The sequence below is a fragment of the Ochotona princeps genome, chromosome 6 (genome assembly GCF_030435755.1).
Source record: "Ochotona princeps isolate mOchPri1 chromosome 6, mOchPri1.hap1, whole genome shotgun sequence".
Lineage (NCBI taxonomy): Eukaryota > Metazoa > Chordata > Mammalia > Lagomorpha > Ochotonidae > Ochotona > Ochotona princeps.
In genome coordinates, this window is record NC_080837.1 from 12,230,265 (window position 1) to 12,248,754 (window position 18,490).

An 18,490-nucleotide genomic window follows, 5' to 3' on the forward strand; every position below is an offset into this window, starting at 1 on the left:
ATACCTGGAAAGATAACCTTGGCCCAGCATGGGAAGCCTTTAGCGGGCCTCAATGCTCAACACCCAGCGGGCAGACAGTAGAGGCCACAAAACCCCAGCTCACTCCAACCTTTTAGCTTTTCTAGTGGCAACTAAGATAAAAAGTGTGTAATCTTAAAGGTAGCTGCTATGATGTTTTTAGGGAGAAAGCTGGAAGGAAAAGTGCCAGACTTTTCCCCCTACATTTTCCATTTGCATAAAGAAGTCAGAGCTGTCAGAGTTAAAAAAAAAAAAAAAGAAAGAAAAGAAAAGAAAGAAAATAACAGAACAAACCAGAAGACAAAGATGGATAGGAAAACAGCATTGTCTCTATTTTTTTTTTTTTAAGATTTTTAAATTTTATTGTGACAAGTTGGGGCTGGTGTGACAGTTCAACTGGCTAATCCTTCACCTTCAAGCACTGGGATCCCATATGGGCACTGGTTCATGTTCTAGCTGCTCCACTTCCCATCCAACTTTCTGCTTGTGCCGTGAGAAAGCAGTGGAGGATGACCCAAACTTTTGGACCCTGCATCCATGTGGGAGACCTGGAAGAAACTCTTGGCTCCTGGCTTCAGATAGGCTTTGTTCCAGCTGTTGTGGCCATTTAAGGGACTGAATCAGCAGATGGAAGATCTTTTCTCTGTCTCTCCTTCTCTCTGTAAACCTGTCTTTCCATTGAAAATAAATAAATCTCTACCAAAAAAAAAAGTTACAGAGAGAGAAAGAGAGATGAGATGAGACATAGAGATCTTTCAACTGCTGAATCGCTCCTCAAAAAGCTGCTACAGCCAGGACTGGGCATAAGCCAAGACCTCTGTTTCGGTCTCACGTGGATGGTAAGGGACCATCACCTGCTGCCTTCCAGATGCATTAGCAGGGAGTTGGATCAGAAGTGGGGCAGTTGAATTTGAAACAGTATTTATATGGGATGCTGCAATTATAGGCAGCAGCTTAGTCTGTGGTGTCAACGTTGGTCCCGTGACACTTTTCAGTATCCATCTCTGCACCCTATGAATGTTTCTTCCTCACCGCAAGGTGGGTCAGCCGCACAGGTACCGCCAGGAGGCTGTGGAGAGCATCCACAGAGAAATGCACAGCCTCTGATGGCTTAGGTCAACCTTCACCTCCCAGTAAGATTTAATGGGAGCGAGACCTTGCCAGCAGCTCCCAGTTCCAGCTCTTGTTGCTTGTGTTGGTCCAGGCCTGTGTGTTCTGCAGGCCAGAGTGTTTAAGGATCAACAGAAACGACCACCTCCTCCCCCTATTACCACAAATGATGGAAAAGCCCTGGCAACTGTCAGGCCAATCCTGTTGTCAGGATTTGCCAAGAGACATTTATTTCAAAGAACAAGCACTGAATGTTTTCCTGAAATAACTCCAGCCAGAGCTGCCTGGGGGGTCCAGAGCAGGCTTGGGTGCTAGCACATGACAGGTGGCGGAGAAGAAGGGCCCTGGGTTACCTTCTCACACACAGAGCCTACCAGTCAGCTACTTCACATCCAAGTGGGTCAAAGAGAAGCACAGGGTTTGGCAGATAATTAAATGCATTTGCATGAATACTGCTCTCAGTTGTGTGCAAAATGAAGATCAAAAAATGGCCTTTCTGTGTAAATTTACTCACATAACAAGTTTTAACCATTTTCTTCTGCCAAGTCCTAAGTCATATACTCATCAAGCTGAAATGTCAGAAAATGGCCTACAAGCTCCTAGTGAAAGGAAAAATCACCCACGACGAGAAAACGTGAACCTTGCATTTAAATGTCAGGCATGGCTAGTAACCCACGAGCTTTCACAAAAGAAAATCACTGAACTAAAAATATCTGACGACTGAGTCACTGGTATAAATGCGTACATTTAATGGAGCACTTTACATGTGAAGGGAAGGAAAGCTGGTCCCTGCCACTGGCAGACAATCCTAGTTCTTTCTACTAGAGACTAGTTCTTTCTACTAGAGAAAAACTGGGCAAAGCACTTAGTTAAATGCTAAGCTAGTCGGTCTGCCATTGTAAAACCAATAAGACTACATCTGAGAATAAACAACAATCATAATCAGGGTTCCAGTGGTTAACATGCTGATTAGGGCACCTGTATCCCACATCATAGAGCCTGGGTCTGTCTTGGGGCTCTGCTCCTGATGCCAGCTTCCTGCTAAAGCAGACTTTGGGAGGCAGCAGTGGTGGCACAAGCGGCTGGGTTCCTGCCACCCATGTGGAAGAGCTGAATTGTGCTCTCCGGTCTTAGTTTTGCCCCCCTTCAGCTGTTGCTGCCATCTGAGGAGCTCTCTCTCTCTCTCTCTCCCCCCAGCCCCCGGGCATTGCTGGCATCTGGGGAGTTCTCTCTCTCTGTTTTTCTCTCTGTATCTTTCAAGCAAATAAATACATAGATAAAAATTCCAAAATATCATAAGCCAGGTGACTCTTATATGGGTTTTTATAATTTTCTAAGTGGACAGGCACTGTAACAAAGAGGTTTAATAACTCTAAAAATGGTAATTAAGGCCTCAGCATGATAGCCCAGTGACTAAAGTCTTCGCCTTACATCCACCAGTTTGTATCCCGGTTGCCCCGCTTCCTTCCCATCTAGCTCCCTATCTGTGGCCTGGGAAACCGGTAAAGAACAGCTGAAAGTCTTGGGACCCTGCACTCAGATGAGAGATCTGGAAGAAACTCCTGGCTTCAGATCAGCTCATCTCCGACCATTGTGGCCACTTGGGGAGTGAATCAGCAGATGAAAGAGCTGTTTCTCCTTCTCCCTGTAAATCTGATTTTTCAATACAAATGAAAAAAAAGGTAATTTAAAAATCTGTACTGTACTTGCATTCTGTAAAATCAAAAGCAAAATCCATTTACCAGAATTCAACAAGCTCAGTGCCCAGTTGATCAGTGTTTTAGAGCAGGGCACAGCTGAAGAGGTGAGCATCCCCAGATTCACTACACAGACCCCATCTGTTTTTCCATGCCTGCGCACCAGCTTCCAAGGGGAGGAAATCGGATTCTGGCTGGAGGCAAGGGCAAGAAGCCAGTGCCTAGTATAGCCCTTGACTGAAGAACCACTGATTCCCAGAGCTCACTAGGGCACACAGAGAAGCAAGTTTCAGCCAGTGTGCTGTGACAGAAAAGGAGAATAAAAAGAACTGGAAGTTCCCAATCCTGAGTGTTCTGGTTTCCAAAGCGCCTGGTGCCAGGTCAGTGCACGGTACTTGGCTAACACACACACACACACACACACACACACACTTTTTTCTAGGCCGTAACGAGAACATACGTCTCACTTGCGCAGACCATTGAAACTTCCATGCTCTTGCACTTCACACGGACAGGTATCAAGAAGTATACCTATGACAAGACTCGACCAGCAAGCCAAGACTCTTTTTTGTTTCCAAAGGACAGACTTACTCTGCTCAGCACCCTTCCTCTCTGCCCCACCAAGCTCTAGGGCTCTCTGAAGAGGAATTCTGCCAGCTGTGGGAACAGTAAAAGCTCCGCTCATAGCTCAGCCACCACACCCCTTCACACAAGGCCCGAAAGCAGGAAAGGAGCTGGGCTCCTTGCCCTTCTGAGATTGAAAGAAAATTCTCTGGGCAAGAGCACATGGTGTGGACAGCTTTGCAAGGCATGCTTTACTTATTTCTGTTTTATAAATACCTCAAATGCTGTGAGTAGAAACTAGATCTTCTGCCAGTTTAAAGTAGCAAGCTTGGAGGTCACATGGACTCCACTGTGACCAAGTCATAAAGACAAATGCTACCAGCTAGGGTAGATGGATATGGAAGACTGATGTGTGCTCAGTCCTCCATGGGGTTAACAATGAAAGCAGAGATGAGTGGGCTAGTCACCTATCTGGTCTTGAAAACAGCCAGCATCATCGAGCCTCTGCTATCAGTCCTGCAGATTCTCAGAACCAAGACTGTCACCTCCATGTGCAGGATCCAGAATGCCAGAGGAGGGAGGGGATTCGATTTGTGTCTCCACATTACTTGTTGCCAACAGCACCTAGAGTTATTCTTGCTCCTGAATGTGCTGTGCTGTGTAGCGCTAAGCAGGTTACTTGCCCTTGCTGGGATTTTGACGCCATGTGGAACAGGTGAACAACACAGGCTTTAGAATCAGCAAACCTCAGTCTGAACCCAGCTTCTGCCTAATGACTTTGGGTGAATTGTCTTAAACTTTATGAAAGCTTGCTTTTTCTCCTATTAAAATGAGAGAGGAAAGGTAATATTCCAGGTGACCGAGGGAAAGAAGCTGATGAAATTTGAGGCTGAAAAGGATTTATGATTTAAAAATATCCATGGATATACTCAAATATAAGGTTTGTAAAAATACTTTTGAGCTCTTTAGAGAAAACTGCTTTTTAAAAAAAGTATTTCTGGAACTGATCAGGCAGCTGCAGCCCCTGGCTGGTGCGTGTGACAAACCTATCCTGACCCTACACTGGTTGGTGCACCATGAGTCAAGTCTAACATCACCCCAGTGAGGTTTCCTGGGGGACTCCCCAACTAGATCACTGTACTCAAACCCTGGCCACAGGGAAAACCACAAGATATGTGATTCACTCTTGGAGTGCAGAATTGGGCCTCCTCAGATGCTGATGTCAGTGGACAGCACATCCAGATGCTTAAGGGGACATGATGGTCAGTTTATCTAGGTTTGCAAGGGACATCCAACACCTCATCAGAGGATGCGAGGGCAGAATAGGTTGGACAACTCTCCTAGCCAAGCTTTGCAGCAAGTGTCTGGGCCTGGTGATGCACTAAGATGGACCTGGTCAGTCAATAGACCGTGGAAAGATTTTCTCAACCCCAGTGCAATGAAGCTGATGGCATCTCAGAACTATAAAACACATTCAAGCAACCTCCTTGGAACACTCTTCCTCAGATTGGAGTCTCTAAGATGACATCGAATGGCTGTCCCCCACCCCCAGGTGCTGATGTAGTTTGACAGCCAGGAGTGGCCCCCGCTTCTGCTCCCCTGCAGACAAAGGAGAAAAAAAAAAGGAACTGAAACAGTTATCCCCCCCACCTTCCTCCATACTTTGATCCTCCCCACCCTAAATGGAGGCTTACATGGGTATGCATCCCTCAACAATGCAAACAATATTAAAAATAAGTGAGATATTAGGAAAAAAAACTCAAGATTAGAATGATGTTAGGTTTGAAGCAATAGCTAAGAGATTGGTCTCCAGGCAGTATGGAGCTCAGCTTTATCAAATCTTCAAAGACTGAGGACACCGAACAATCTAGAAAAAACACAATTCCAAAAGGAAGCCCTTTGGGCTGGCACATTTGGGGGTAGAGCCAAGTGGGTTGCTTTTGCAAGTAAAGATGCACAAATAAGTTTACGGCTTCAAATCTTCCTTTTTCCCCTGTGTCCAACACAAACCCTACTACTATTGTTCCTGCCTCCTGCTCGGGAAACAAATTTCCCAGGCATTTTGACAGCTAGAGGACAAATCCCAACTGCCAATCCTAGCTTGCCAGCAGCCTTCCTCCTTTGGTTTGTGTCCAAATTTTGGCTGTGAGAGGCAGACATCTGCTCCGAGTCCACAGCAGTCTACCTCTACAAAATACTCCACAGCACACATACTCAGCCGCTTTGCTCACTGCCTGCATTTCCTGATGCACTGATGCTGCTGCTTGTCAGTTCCCTGGGAGGTGAGGAGCTGGCCAGTAGAAAATTTGATTTTATCAGAAGTAGGGCAGATACTTCTCTGTGCCTGGGAAAGAAAAGGATCTCATGTACTCCAAATTCATTTACCTGCACAGGTGAAGCGCATCCTCCTGGATAAAGTGGTGGTTTGTAAATGAAGAGGACAGAAGCCACAGAAAACAGTGTCAACACCACAGGGTACCACCCCATTCCCCACGGAATACCACAGGCATCAATCAACTTCATTCTGATTTCTGGCAGGGACCACAGCAGAAGTATAATGCATGGCACCCATGGGATAATTGGAAAATAGTGCTAATCTATATATAACTAACTACTAAACTCTGAATACTAGCTGTACATACTGGATAAATTTGAACCAAGCATGCACAAAAGAGAAAGCAGACTTGTGGCTGAGAAGCCACAGGAACAGATGGAAGAGAAGAGCAGGTGAGACAGAGGGAGAACAGGCATCAGGCTGGGGTCCTGGCTGAGCTAAGGCCTGAGAATGTGAGGCAGTCAGAAGCTGGATGGGTTGGGGAGCAATGACAATGAGTCACCCTGAAAAGAAGCTTCAGTGCTTTGCTTACCAGGGGATGCAGACATCAGCCTGGAAGATGGCGCCACACACATGCCACTGTGACTCTGTGCACGAAGCTGTGCGTGCTATGTTACGCAGCTCAGGGACGGATGTGAGGCTGGAGGCACGAGAAGCATTTACTTGGCTAAGTACAACCCAGCCCACAGCTATGCTGGGTAAGTATTTTCATCCCCTATTTAAGCGTCACTGGGACCCTTTGATGGCAGTCAACTAGCTCTGTACAATCTGCTGAACAATACAGGAAGCTGCATTGGGGGTCCATCCACCCAGCCCTAAAATAGTGTTTCACTTTCATATTTTGTAAATATCCTTTCACCACTAGAAAATCTGCTAGTCTTAACCTTTACTTAAAAGTGATGATTCATAGTGCTTTAATGTGGCAGGATTTTTCTTACTCAATGCTCATGTTTAAATTAATTTACATACAAATTTAAATTTAGGGGTTTAGCATACAGTGCCAAGTTCCTAAATACTTATTTACTGACTGAGTCTGCTGCAAAGGTGTTAGCCAAAAGCATTACCACTGTGATCTCTTGAACAGAATTTTCTTATAAAGAAATATCACGTGATGCTGAGAGCTATGGTCCTTTAGTAACTGCCACACCATGGCATCCAAAGAGCAAGCTCAGTGGCTTTTGAATATTTGAAACAACGCCTCAAAGTTCAGGCAAATAATTATCCTTCCCCAAATGAAAAATGTTCAGCTTTCTCTCAGAGGAGCTACCATCCAGTGCTATATTTTTTTCACTTCTTTCTTCTCTGTGTAAAGGCCACCTTACTGGACTTAGTTATAAGCCTATGTCAGAAACTGATGCCTCATAAAGAAAGAGAATTCAAAGTGAGGGCAAGCTGTCCTAGGTAGCAGATGGAAGAAAAGGCTCTCGAGATGGGGCAGATGGAAATGATCACTGACACTCAGAGGAAGACAAAGACCATACGAAGACTCACGATTCCTGCTACTCTGAGATGTAACAAAATCGTCCAACATTTTCCAACAGAATGGGCTTATTTGGTGTACAAAACATAACCAGAAATACAATTAATCCTAGGTCAACCTAGATCAAGAGGTTGGTGGGATTACAAAATAGGGTTCCTTCATAACATCCAAAGGAAACAGAAAAATCCTTTCTCAAACATCTGTGGAATTCTGAAAATGTTTGTGGAAACAGACCAGAAGAACTGGTATTGAAATGTTTCTGCTTCACTGAGATACTTTCTCAGGGTGTGCAAGGTAAAGAGGCAACAAACAGATGTGGCTTCTGAGCTTCAGCTGTGTTACTCAGGAGTTGCTGGCGCACGGGCACTGAGGCACAGCAGCTCCTTTGGGGCAGGCATTGTCATGCAGCCATTTGCAGCACTAGCACCCCCAATTAAATTGCTGGTTTGAATCCAGCTACTTTGCTTCCCATCCAGTTTTCTGCTAATGCATCCCGGAAGGCAGAAGATAATAGCTGAAGTGCTTGGGCTACTGCCCAGCATGGGACATCTACATGGAGTTCTGGACTCTTGGTTTCTGCCTGGTCCAACCCTGGCTGTTGTAGGAATTTAGGGAATAAACCAAGAGGTGGAAGATCTCTCCTCACCCTGCCCCTACTCTGTTGCTTTGCCTTTCAAGTAGGTGAAAAAACCTTAAATATAGAATTGTACGACTTTAGGCAAGTTTTATAACCTCTGGCATACCAGTCTCCTTGCCCACTAAATGGGGATGATAAGGCCTTTCTTGTAGAGTCATTCTGAGGCATGAGACAGCGTATGTTAAGCCCCATCCATTAGGGTATCCTCTATTATAATTAAAATTGGAAAATTGCCAGAGAAGGCAAGGGAGGGACGTACTTCACCAATGCTAGAATGGGTCCCAGTCCAGAGCTGAATGTCTGGTTCCTTAACACTGTTGGGTCTGGTCAGAGACTTGCATGTGAGCCATTTCTGCCAACCCCAATGTAATCAACTTCTACCAGAAACAACTGGATCACACAGTTGTTTCCAGAATAGACATTCTTCTATTCTGGACCATTAGCTTGTCCACTAGGCTGTTACCCAAATATCAAAACTGTGAATCGGCATTAGGGATCGAAGGCTTTCATCCTGGAACCCTGCTCTATGCTTGGACTCTGACACCATTATCTTCAAACCACCAGTCCTGCAAATGAAGAAAGAGAACTCTCTGATACTAAAATTTCCTATTAGTGTAGCTCACTAGGTGTGTGCAATCTGAAAACATTACCTCACTGACCCCTTAAGCATGTCACAAAATAAGCTGATGTTGACATTGGAGACCAAGTCCATAATTTACTATGTACAGCGTGCATCCTCAGACATTACCTCATTTGCTACTCACACCAGCTATGTGAGTTACTAATGTAAGCAAGGACATTAGGGCACGGAGGCCCTCCCTGGGCCAAGGGAAGGCTCTAGCAATGCAGAGGAGCAAGACACGGATCCATCATGGTGGCCATCTGAAGACCTGGACTGACCCAACCACTTCAACCTAGAAGCTCTGTCATGTCTTTTTGTTTACATGCCTCGTATAAGCTCTGCAGCAGCAAAATGAAGATTTCAGTGCAACATCCAGTCTTCTGTGTAGTTGTGTCAACAATAATCACTGATGGGCGATATTAATGACAGAGTGAGGGAAAGACAGATTCTGTTCTAAATGGGGAAAATATCCTTGGCTATAATCTACTTGGCATCTTCTATCATCTCACTAGTTAGATGAATACGTTTTTCACTGTCATGGACAAGAATGAGTAAGCACTCTATTTTCATGATCCGAACTTCGGAGGGAACTGCAGCCAGGGTATTTGGAACCTGAGAGGCTAAAGCCTACAGTGTGAATATGGGCCACATGGCAGGGAGTATGAGAGGTTGGAAGCTTAGCAAAACATTCATGAAAAGTATTCCCCAGGGCCAAGTACGGCCCATGGAGGTGCACAGGAGGACCAGGTCCCAGGGAACATCTGAGGACAAAAACCTGCACAGTGTCAGCAACGAAAGGGCCTGACAAATGCTGAATGAAAATTAAAAAAAAAAAAAAAAGAATGTTTCTCAGCCCTCAGGACTCCATTGCCATTGTAAAACCCTAGGTGTGGTGTGTTTCCCTTCATCTTTAAGAGACAGAGAGTCATAATTGGACACATGAGCAAGTTAGCAGGACACCACTCTGCACATGAAAATGTGCTAAAATGTGCCGTGCTAGGCAGGTGTTGACAAACACTTCCCACATTAGAGCGCCTGGATCCAGTCTTAGCTCTAATTCTGGCTTCCTGTTCATGTGTATGCTGAGAAGAAACACATGTGGCACGTCCATGTTCGGATCCTTGCCACCCACATGGAAGACCCAGATTGAATTCCAGGCACTGGCTTCAGCTTAGCTAAACCCTGTTTATAATGGACATCTGGGGAATAGACCAGTGGATGGAAGATGTCTCTCTACATTTGAAAAAAGCACATTAAATAAATAAATTTAAACAAACTGCATCATTTCAAGTAAACAGAACAAGTAGGACAACCTGCATAATAAGCTACTAGTTATATAAAAAAGAAAAATACACAAGATACTAATAATCTGGCCCTCTGGGAAGGAAGGCTTTCCTCACTCTGCCTTACTGCACCCTTTGCATGCCATCGTATATGAATGCCCTACAGAACAGTTTCTCCAATACATTGCAGGGAAAAAAGAAAAGGAGGGAATTTGTGGCTCAAAAGAAACATAACAGGTAGAGAAACCAATCAAGACATGTGATCCTTATTTGAATCTTGATTCAGAAACAATTAAGAAAAACAATTATGGCATTTTTAAACAACTGGAAATGAGAATAATGCCTGGATATCTAATATTAGAGAATTATTATTGATTTTACATATGATAGGGATTAGTTACAGAGTCCATTTCTATGCAAGACATCAGGGAGGTATTTATAGGTGCAGTTATATGACATTTTGTATTGAAGTCTAAATTAATGCAACTTGGGGGAAAAGTAGCTAGAATAACAGAGGATACACGAGTGGCCACTGTAATTACAGCTACAGTCCTGTAGGTGGGCTGTGGGTGAAGGAGTATGGGGTTTCACCATATAATACTGTCTATTATATATCATCTTTAAAACCCCACAAATAAAGGATAATAAATGGATGGGTGATGATCACAAGCAACAAGACATCGGCTCGGTCGAGTCCCAGCTCACTCGGCATCCAGCCGCAGTCCCCACCGACCTTGGGCTGATGAGTCACCTGTGGCAAACAGCCTTTAGCTACTGCCAGCTACTGCCAACCTGGCAAGTGTTCAGGTCATGCAAACATCAATAAGAAAACGTCATGGCTCACTCCTAAAGGAGACAATCAGAAGAGAAGCAGAGAAGTCACTTTCAGAGGGCTCCTTTTCATTACCGTGAGGCAAAAGCATTGGCTGCATGGACACATAGGAAAACAAGGTCTGCTAATTCTTCAACTGGACTAATATTTCTCAAAAACACAGAAGGGAGCTGTGCAGGATACAAATATGCCAGGAAATCTCTGCCTCAGAGAGCTAAGCGTCTTGCATCAAGGTCCTTTGAACTCAGGGTTCAAGTGGCCTCTAAAGTGAGACTACTAGTCCTACTAAACCTCCCTGGTTTACTTTGCATTAACTCTTTGTGTTCAGTTATTGATTAAATGAAATTACCTGTGTCTAGTCCCTATTTATCATATCATTTCTTAAAATGAACAAGCATAACTCCTTTCAGCACTTTTTATCTGTGGAGACCAGTAAAATTCTGATGAACTTATGTTAAGGTAATGAGACTCATAACCAGTTTTCAGAGCTTAGATGCCTGCTGATAATGTCAGAGTCCTGAAGGCCTGTGTCGGTGGAACAGTGCAACGACCCCCTTCCCACATCCCTGCTCTCAGCCTTTCCTGCACAGTGCTCTGTGACATCATTTGGCTTCACTTAGTACCTCTGCATCTTTCCTGTGCTAAGCCCACCTCTGTACTTCTGTCTACTACAGTGACTTTCCTGGTCCCAGCTTATGAGAAACCCACACTTGAATGCAGGATATGAGGCCATGTGGGTAGCCCTGATACAATCAGACATCCAGTGCTCAAACATTTCCAGAGGCTGGTATTGGGGTAGAGTAGAGCCTGTTGGCAACACCAACATCCCACGTGAGTGCTGGCCTGTGTCCCAGCTGCTCCCTGTTAATGGCTTGAGAAACCAGTCGCGGATGGCTCGAGTATTTGGGGCTCTGCTACACATGTGGGAAACCTGGATGAATCTCCTGGCTCCTGGCTTCAGCCTGGCCCAATCCTGGGCCACTGCAACCATCTGAGGAGTGAAACAGTGAGTGCAGATTCTCTATCTCTCCCTTTCTCTCTGTAACTGATGCTCAAGTAAGCAAGCAAATCTTAAAATTTCCAATTATTGTTAACATGAAAGCAAAAAGTCTGAGTGTTCTTAATCAATAAGAACTCAAGAAACCTCAAGAACATGTTCTTGGCGCTGGATGGGGAAATTCACAACATAAGGAGGGCAAAAAATAAGATGGAAACCTGGATGAGAAGTCATATGCTATCTTAGAAACAATCTCTGTCACCACCTGACATGTTAGATCATGAATTTAATAATTTTAAATACAAGTTTCAAAAGAATGGAAATGCAAACGCTGCCATGGGGTATTACTCAATCCCCACAGATTGTATCAATCACCTCCTACTCCTACTCCTACAGAACCACAATGTGACACTTTAGATGTGAAGAAATGCAGACCCCATGGCGTCAAAGGACAATGTCCAATGCTGCAAACTGCATTTTCAATATCTTGTGGTCCATACCACCCAAAGACACCAAATGATGCTACTGTTAGGTTAGCCCGGATTTCTAGCAAGAGAGGAGCTTAGCACCATTTATGAAAACTTTTTAAAAGTTCAACAATACCTTGAATAATATCTTCTACTTTTGGCCCTTCTAAATGCTAAGATTCCATGGTCATTAACCATTTTATCAAACTAAAAATTGTCTTTAAAAGGTTCTCTTGATTCTGAGATATTGACCTTCCAACACTCCTGGTGCTAAAATTTTTCTCCTTAAATGAAATTGCTGATGATGAAAGATAAACAGGGTTTTTTGTGATTCTTTATCTGAAAAAGCTAAACTTTTACAATCCTATGTTGGACTTCCCAATTTTTGTTTTTTCCTTGCCCTGAGGGATATGACTATGACTAAGACAAGAGTACACAAACACATGCCTGCAGTTATTGTGTATGAATAGGGACAGTTTTTCAAAATTTCTCCTATCCAAGAGAGACTTGCAGAAGTGTAACTGATAACACAATATCCCTACCACCACATTACGAATATGCTATCGGTGCTGGATACCCAGCAATCAGCAAACACCAGAAAGCAATGACTCTAGATTACACTGGAAGGTGACTATCACTCAAACACAGAAGTAAATAAAAGCCAGGTTAAAGTTAAGGCATAATCAAAGATGAGAGAAAAAACACATGTAATAGGCAAGATTTGAGAGCAACCAAAAAATGATCATTCTTAAATCAGTGTTTCTCTTGTTATCTACAGAACAAGCACAGCCACAGAAAACTCTAATATGAAAACCCTGAAATCTTTCCTCTTAAAGCCAGCACCAGTGAAAGAGTACAAGCAAGGCAAGGCCAGCTAACAGTCGGACCTTGGAAGTGGCAGAGTGATTTGCAGATCTTGGGAAACACCTCCAAGAAGAGTGACAAAGGTTAACCATAGGTTTGGTTAGGATTCTTTACAGAGAAGTGAGTGACAGCAGATAAAGAGGGGGAGACTTCAATAAAGTTACTCAAACAGAAAGGCTGGTGATGAAGGGCACGAGTGCCCTTTAATGCCCAAAAGTAAGGGCAGAGTGGATGCTGTCGGGCTAAGAAACAGGGTTTGGACACCATAGAGATGTGTATTAGGGAAGCAAGGAGACCTTTAACAGAGACCAGAGAGAAAACAGAAAAAAAAAAAAGGAGAAAGAAAGAAAGACAGCAAATTTATCTTGTGAAGCTGCACAGTTTCTGCTTGCAGGTCAAGGTCAAGGGCCCAGTCTGACACACTCCTCCTTCTCTGAACACCTCAGCCATCTCTTTGTGGTGTGGCGTTCAGGAGAAGCCCTACCTCACACAGTCTCCTCTCAAGCTAACAGTTGCAGGACTTGGAGAAGACAAACATTGGCTCCCAAATATCCACAACAGCTTTAGTTTCTGCATGTGATATTGCTGCATTCTTTGAAACAGAAAGCAGGCATGTAGATGAGACGGCCTTCATAAGAAATGATGTGGAAACTCCAAATTGCCAAGAAATCGTAGGTGAAAAAAAGCAAAGCTCTACACACCACACATATAGGCGCAATGACTTGTGCACACAGGGGTGTGTATGTGTGTGCACAATATTCACAGGAATTTACTTATGGATGCATAAAATATCTTTGAAGGGCGTGAGCCACTTCTGAAGGATGAAGAAATCAGGAAACTTCAGCTTGCATCTGAGAAACAAAATGAGACAACAGAGGTCAGGGTGGACAGAGACATATTTAACTCCCAAACTTTTTGTGCCTTTCAAATGGTTTCTTTCATCATGCGAATGCATTAGCTATATTTTAAAAAATTAGTTAAAAACATAAAAATTACAAAAAAAAAAACCTTAAGAGAAACTATTTAAAAGCAAAATTATCTTTTCAACACTCCAAACACTTGTTAACCTGGTCCACCGTGTTCTGGCACACACCAGATGCTTGATTTACTGAGCTTAATGAACCTTAATTTAAAGGCCACAAAAGAAAATCAGAAACCAGGCAAACTCCAGGTTGCCAATGTTGTGATTCTCTAATCAGCTTTTTACATGATGGCTACTTAACTACTGCAAAGGATTAGAAAATGGGTCCCCGTGTAGGAAGCCCTTCGCCCAGCTGGGGCCAGAAAGCATGCTTTACCATCTGTCACGCTAGCCATTTTGTAAACGAAAACATTTAATCCCCACACACAGTACTTTTGAGTCAAGGCAACAGAAAAAGCTGCATACATTTTAAGGGAGATAATGTCAGCACCTGTATAGCATTAATACAGAAAGTGCAGCACAGAGGTTAAAAATATCCTTAATCACATCTTAGTCCAAAAGGTGGACCGGGATGTGACTCCTGGTGCCAAACCACATCAAGAAGCAACCCTGTGCTTCCGGTACACTCTATTCCTGGGGAGAGCTTAGCCCAAAATGCAACAGGAAAGCTTAAAACTCTCATGCTGCATGTCACTTACCTTAAATTGGGGAGGTAGTACTCCAAATGCACAAATGCAATAAAAATCAGAGTATCGTAGGATCGTAGGCAATAATGTCATGGCACTTTCAATCTATTTGCAAGTGCCTTTTGGCTCAAGACTTCCAAAGAGTCAGAATTCAGGCAAGAAATCGGAGAAATAAGTTCTTCTGCACTTAGGGCAGAAGTTCTGTAAGAGGGTAGTGGGAATCACTATGCAGTTTGTGGGTCCGGCCAGCGCTACCAGGAGAAAGACGTGTGGAGACAACAAGGAGTAACAGCAAATGAGAAGCCCTCCCACCACGCTAAAGCCAGCAAGAAGGAAAGGGGACCACTCTGTCACTCAAGAAGACACCAAAACTATTCTGAGCAGTGCGAGAGCTAGGATAACCAAAACAACAACAACAGCAAATCAAAACTCAAGATCAACCCTTAAGAAAAATAAATCAAAGGTGCTAACTAATGAACAGCGATTATCTTTGTTTATCTAGAAAACAGGTTAAAAAAGGAAAGAAGGGAAAAGCACAGGTGACTGGATTTCTGCAAAATACAAATGACAGGCATCAATGTTCCATCAAAGCGAAGTGGCTCACAAACCGAGGGGCCGACTGAAAAGTGTGACAAAGAAAATCTAAGTAAAAAGACACACATGGAGCTTCTCTGGATAAAACGAATGGGAAAAGACCATTCCAATGCACTTGCCCTGTGGTTTATTTCAAGCTCTCCAACAGAACAGGAAAAACACCAAAAAGCCAGTGAACAAGACAGATTACCAGGAAAAGGCAGTCACACACTCCTGCTTTTGGCAGGCCAGTCAGATCTACTGGTGCTCTCCCTGCTCAAATAACTAAGGAACTTGCTTAAATGCATTTGACACATGATCCCTGGACTTCCGAAAAGCACTTAATACAGTGGCTCATGAAATCTTAATCTAAAAGCATTCATACATTTATAATCAAGCTCTACCACACTGACAACTAGGGACCCAGGCTGAACAGGCGTCCATATTTGGAAGGACATCATGGTGGCCAGTACCATCAGGGACTTTGTTTAGCAATTTGAGAAGTCCCCTTCCCCTTTAAATACAAAAAAAAAAGTATCTCAAAAGAATGTGTTTCCAATAGAGAAGGTGAATTACCTGATTCAATAAAAGATAGACAAATATATAAGAACATGCAAAGTGACTTGGAAACCCCTGCAGATGCCTCTGCCAAAATGAAATCTGGGATATGTTTAACAAACTGAGAAACAGGCAAGGCAACAAATGAATTCCTAATAGAATGTGTTGGTGGTGTGGGCCAGCGTTGTGTGTCCTGCAGGAGGTTAACTGCTGTTGGCTCTGCTGACATCCCCCACTGGAGTGCAGGCTTGAGTCCTGACTGTTGTGCTTCCAATTCAGTTCCCGGCCCAGGCGCCTGAGAAGGCAGCAGAAGGTGGTCCAACCAGGCCCCTGCCATCCATGTGGGAGAGCTAAATGGAACTCTTGGCTTCAGCCTAGACCAGTCCTTCCTGATGTGGCCATTTGGAAGAGTAAACCAGTGGATAGACACTCTCTGTCTTCACTTCTCCTCTTATTCTGACTTTCAAATTTAAAAAAAAAAAAATCTTTTTTAAAAAAATTGAGTGGTAGATATGAAAGAAAAGTTGTAGAAAAAAAGAAAGAACATCAGATTTAGTAAATATTTAATAGTTCCTATCTGCTAGGCACTGTTTCAAATTCTTCAGGCAGTAACTTGTGCACTCCCCTAAAAAAACTAAAACAAACCCAGCCCTTTTAAAGGGAACAGCGTTACTACTGTTTCAAAGGTGAGGAAGTAAGGAACACTCAGAGGTTTAGTAATGTGCCAATATTTACACAGCAAAGGGCAGGGCAAGGATTCAAACCCAGACGTTCAGGCACCTACATCTGTGCCCTTCACCTCCTTGGGTTCCCTAGGGTGAAAGAATCAAGCTGGGAATGGAATACAAGCCACATGTGGCCTGAAGCCAGGGTCCAGAACAAGCCATTGTTGAGGCTCTGCGAGGACCCGTCAGCCGGGGGCACAGCAGCCACAGCTGGTCGCCTGAGCACTGAGGAACTGAAATAGACATGCTCTCAAAGGTGACTTCAGTTCTGATATGCACAAGTCCAAGGTAATGGCCGGCAATGCACGCTATTCTCGCCCTGACTTCAGGAAAGCATGATCTCTTCCTCTGGGCCAGTGGCAGAGGGGGGCGTGGAAGCCAAGTGGGCGCTGCTTTTGACTGTAATGAAATGGCCCTCAGGAAGCTGAACTGCACATCCCACAGATTCTATCACTCCTGTAGTTTCTCTAGACCCCACCCTTTGCTGAGCTAGTTCTAGGATGTGCTGATTGAAATGCGGGTGAAGCTGCTGCAACCAAAACAGAGCAACTGGGAATAACAAGAGACTACACAGTTCAAAGGAAGGAGTTTTCACAACCGTTAAACAAGCCTCTGCCCTTTGCTATGACCCATTCGCTTTGCTAACACTCCGGAGGGCTGAAACTTCTCAATCATTATCGGAACCGAACATCCACGTGGGACCTGGAGGACCTCCCAGGTATCTTGCTCAAGCTAGACCTCACTGAAAGTGCATCTGCGGCTGGGGAAGGGCCCTCCAGATGGGCCATGCAGTCCTCCTTCGGGAATCCTCTCTAAGCATCCTTGACAGGTGGCTGTCATCCAGCGTCTGATTAGACACTCCCAAGGTCGAGGTCCCGGCTTCTTGGCCTGGCAGGCAGTCCCTTCCACTGCTGGACACTTCTCGCTGGGGGGAAAGCCCACGAAGCTCCTAGAACAGTGCCTCACAAGGAGCCAAACTTGGTCAGCGCGCCTCCAAGTGGGCCAAACCCTGCCTCCTTTACAACTTGAACCCATCGGTCCTGCGTGCGCTTCTGGACCCCGGAAACAGAGGCCTCTGAGGTACCCGGGGCTGGACTGAAATCTGGTCCCTCGGCCCTCCCCTTTCTGGTGGCGATCCCGGGCCTTCTTCACTAAACTCGGACCGTCAGACCCCTCCGCAGACCCCAGAGGCCCCACCACTGCGCATCCGTGGGGGGATGGCAACCAGGAGGCCGCGGCCGGAGCAGGAAGGGACAAAGAGCTCTCAAAAGGGCGCAACCCCACTGAGATGCGGGCTGCCGCGGCGGCGGGCGAATCGGCGACAGGCCCCCAGAGGATGCCCGAGGAGCCAGGGCACCCAGGCTGCGGCGCGTAGGGCCGAGCCACGCCGAGGACCGCTGGGCTCCAGGGCTCGGCCCGGCGAGCTAGGGCGCGATCCCGGCTCCGCGCAGCCCGCTCGGCCGCGGGTTTACCTGTGCGTGGTTGACCGCGGCGGCCCAGCTCTCTCCCAGTCAGCTTCCTGTAGCTCCGCGGCTGCCGGCTGCGCTCATGGATGTGCAGCCGGAACCCCTGGCCAGAGCAGCTCCCGCCGCTACCGGCCCCGCCCAAGCAACTGCCGCCACGCCCCTGACGACCGCCTCCACCACGCCCCCAAACCCGGAAACCTGCCTATTCATTGGGCAGCCCAGCCGCTACTCTATTCGCTTTGTGCATTTAGTGCACCCGGCGGGCTGTTCATTGGTCAGGAGAAGTGCTCCTCAGAATAGAGACTGTACCCTAAAGAGGAGAGCTCTTCAACAATTGGCTGCTTTTGATGTCTTTAGCCCGAAAGCCAAGACGCTATTGGGTAACGCCCGACCAGAGGGGGCGGGGAAAAGGGAGGGCCAGAAGATGGTTGTTTGATGTTGATGGGGGCGGGGTGCGGAGAGGGGGCAATTGTGACCGCAGACTGGTTTGGGGCTTGGGTCAGGTCTGGGGTTGGGAGGAGGCAGGTGGGCTGGTGGCCCAGCTGTGGGGTTCTGGTGGGTCCAGGCCAACCAAGTGACTCACCTGTACAACCCAGGGCACAGGGAGCCACGGTTGGGATCTTGTCCTGGGTTGGGAGGGAGGGTGCTGAGACG

General features: G+C 45.5%; 1 protein-coding gene across 1 annotated transcript in view; it reads right to left on the bottom strand.

Moving 5' to 3' along the window:
• Window positions 1-18,243, bottom strand: part of ABHD2 (abhydrolase domain containing 2, acylglycerol lipase) — a 101,850-nt gene extending 83,607 nt beyond the window's left edge. Inside the window, exon 1 of the mRNA XM_058665602.1 lies at window positions 17,843-18,243. The gene's annotated coding sequence lies outside the window, so the exon portion shown is untranslated. The remainder of the gene's footprint in view (window positions 1-17,842) is intronic.
• Between the last annotated feature and the right edge of the window lie 247 nt (window positions 18,244-18,490).